Source organism: Diaphorina citri, unplaced genomic scaffold (assembly GCF_000475195.1).
Source record: "Diaphorina citri unplaced genomic scaffold, Diaci psyllid genome assembly version 1.1 scaffold1037, whole genome shotgun sequence".
NCBI classification, from domain to species: Eukaryota; Metazoa; Arthropoda; class Insecta; order Hemiptera; family Psyllidae; genus Diaphorina; species Diaphorina citri.
Window position 1 is genome coordinate 48,318 of NW_007378467.1, and position 3,730 is coordinate 52,047.

A 3,730-nucleotide genomic window follows, 5' to 3' on the forward strand; every position below is an offset into this window, starting at 1 on the left:
GCAGAGGACCTTTTCGGAATTATTAAACTAATAATGATAGTTCCACAGTACTATATAACGGAAATTAAACACTATAAAGAGCCTCCAGCAAGCTATTGTAGTCTTTTGTTTTTGTGCTGAAAAACTAATTAAGCTCTTCTTGTAAACGTATAGTCCTAAGCGCTTTTTAAAGCGCTTCAAGGCTGCTTAGCCCAGGTTTTGTTTGAACTCTTAAAATAATTAATCTTGGGATAAAAATAACGTTTAAGCAATAATATGCAATTATAACTTCATATGTATCTGATGATAGTGAGCTTTAAAAACGCTATACGAGCCAAAAAGCGCCCTTAGATTACGAAAATGGTGGTGCAAATTTTGTCCAGAAAACCTTAAAGCCAAAAAACCAAAAAAACTGGTTTTTGGAGGATTTTTTCACATTTTCTTACATAAATGAGCTCTGATCTCGAAATTTGTCGCGACGACCTGTGAACTCAAAGCGAGAAAGTTTTAGATAACACTTCAGTCGATCATTTAAGACCGGTTTTAGCGTCATCTATGTTAAGCTACGCCGAGCAAGGCCAATAAATGGATGGGTGACTTGAACATTATATTGGGAATAAAGGGAGAACGGGCTCTAGTCTTGATTTTAAATCATTACATAAAAGTAAAACCAAAAAAACAAATCAAGAATAATAATAAACTGAATATTAAATAAAATAGGTAGGTACATAAATATTGATTTTCCTTAACCAAGATCGAAAAATTCCCGGAGGGACGGGCCCCGCTTGTTATTTTCCGCTCTAATGAAAGAGTTCAAATATGCGTTGCCTGTGAGGGAGCTTTGCTCGGGACATTTGATGTGACGTCTTCGCCTACGGGAGCGTATGCCGTGACGTCAAAGTTCACGATTTACCGGTATTTTTTAAATCGATTTATCTCGGGATCTAGAAGTCGTAGAAGAAAAAGAAAAATTCCGTTGGTCCTCATTTTTCCTGCTCTATGGCTTTGAAACATCACCCAAGTAAGCGCAACTGATCTATTCGAGAGAGAAAGAAATAAAAATAGCTTCGATAGGGAAAGAGAGAGAGAGAACATGTTGGTTCTGAGGTGTTCATTGAAGATAAGAAAACTCCATTATCCCTCTCTCTCTCTCCGTCTCTCCTTTCTCTCTCTCTCTCTCTCTCTCTCTCTACTAAATTTTCTTCCTCCCTCCTTTTCTTATATCCTTCCCTCTTCCTCTCCCATTGGTCATGATTACCAATTATCGAGACAAAGTTGGTAGGTATTTTCCAAAGAGATTTCGAGGCTTACCTACTTTTTACTTTTTTTTTTTCCTGTAAAAAAGGAGTTTTGATACTTTGATAGAGGGAACTGTAACAATGGAGGTCTTAGCGCCTCAAAATCGAAAAGAGGAGGAAAACAGGATAAAAGAAAACCACGGCCAGTAATTCCAAGAACCCATGAGGAATCGAATCCCCGAGCTAAGGCTTACAAAGCAGGCGCTCTACCTTCCAAGCTAGCTAGGCTGGCTCAATAATGAAATGTCTTCTTTTAATTAGGTACCTACCTAGGTACTCTCTTTTTGTTTCTTTTCAGTGGAATTTACGTTTTACGGAAGCTGGGAATCTTTATTATAAAGAAAATACTTTCCTTCTTATAGGATAAGGAAAGTAAAAAGTATAGTCAGCCTTGTTAGATCGGAGGGTAGAGCGTCTGCACTGTAAGCGCTGGGTCCCGGGTTTAATTCCCGCATTTTATCATACATAGATGAAATTCGTCCTCGGAATGGCTGGCTTTGTGTTATCCTGTGATCCTTCTCTGTTCGTTTTCGGGACGATAAACGATAAGACCTTGGCAGTTCCCTCTATCAAACCTCTCTCTTTTTTTAATCCTTCTCACTTCGCTCTCGGGACCTTAGCGGTTACAGTCCCCCCTTCAAAATTTGTAACATACGAGTAATGCCCACAAATACAAACACACTAACCTCAACTGGAAACTGGAACAGGGAACTCTATATTATAACTTTGTGAAGAGCTGCCAGAAATGGTAACTCTGCAGTTTGCAGTTCATAGAGCATATTTGCAGTGAAATGAGTAATTTTGCAAAGAGTCAAAAACGGAATGCTTTGCATTAGAGGGACTGAAAATAGAGTTTTAGAGTAAACTTTAAACTTCTACAGTGTGGATATAAAGTTGGTATCTATCATAATATATTATAGGGTGTTCAAGAAAATCAATAGGTAGGGTGGGGTGGGGTAATTTTGAGTTACACCAATCCTATTGTTCTCAAATGACAATAAATTTACATTTAGACTACCTACAGAAGTAGCCCTATGAAAGATTGGTAACCAACTGAATAGTGCGATAAGTACTTATACGTATTCTGTCTTCTGTCACACCTATACCTATTCATAACTTCCGCCAAGTGGAGAAGTTTTTTCTGGAACCAAAGGGGATTAAGACCTTCGGAACTTTTTTAAGTCACCCTGTATAATCAATGAGACCAAGCGTCATCCTGTATAATCGATGGGATTTCGCATTAAACGATATCGATTATCTCTCTCTTCCTCTTTCGCTGTTTCTCTCACTCTATCTCTCTCTCTCTATCTTTCTTATTTCTCTTCGGAGTTTTCAATCTCTCTCCATCTAGCTATCTCTCTCATCTCCAACTCTCTCTCTCTCTCTTTCACTGTCTCTATCTCCCTCCCTCCCATCAATCTCTCTATTGCCTTCTCTTCCTCTCTCTCTTTTTCATTTCAGTACACCGTGGGATATTTTACGAGGCAAATAAATTTCCCAGCAATAGGTTGTGTGAAAGGAGGGAGAAAAAGGGAAAATGAGGGAGAGAGTAATGCAAAAAGAAAGGGAGAGAACATTTCAAGACATAAACCTGTCAACCATCACATATAGGGGGCACCCGAAATTTTTTATCAAAAAAATTCTTCCCACCCTCCTTTCCCTCCCATTTTTTTTCTTTTTTTTTTTTTTCCTGAGCAATACTGCTTCCTCGTAGAGAAATCTTTTATTCCGTTGTCTGTTGGATTTCCTTGTTTCCTTGTTGTGTCTAGATGTTCGTTTCAGTTTCAGGAAAGGTGTCAACGAGAGAGAGAGAGAGATAGAGAAGAAGGAGAGGAAGAGAGCTAGAGGGCAAGAGAGGAAGAGTGAGAGAGAAAAGAGGGAGAAAGGGAGAGAGGAGACGGAGAGGGAGGGAAAGAGAGAGATAGATAAAGAAAGGAATAGAGAGAAAAGAAAGAGAGAGAGAGTAAGAGGTTAAGGGTGGAAAAAGAGAGGGAGAGAGAAAAAGAATGAGGGGCAAGATAGAGAAAGAGAGAGGGCGAGAGAATAGAGGGAGTCCGTATGGGAGGGAGAAGGGAGGTAAATGTGGGAGAGAGAGAGAAAGAGAGTTTAGAAAGATAGAAGAGGAAGGAGTTAGAAGGATGGTAAGGAGTAAGGAGGAGAGATAACCGTAAAGGTTGGATGGAGACTGGAGAGAAGGGAGGAAGATGGAAGGAGAGAGAGAGAGAGAGAGAGAGAGAGGGAGGGAGGGAGGGAGAAATTTGTTGGGCTTTTTTTATTTCAAGAAAAAATTCCGTTTTTTCTTTTCCTATAAAATTTCTATGAAGAAAAATCTGTTTAATTCTGTTCAGACTTCAGAGAGTCCTAATTTTACCACTTTCCAAGTTTCCACTTCTAATACCTACTCGTATAATGGGAAATTCCCTAAAAATTTGGAAATTCCCCCAAAAATTTCC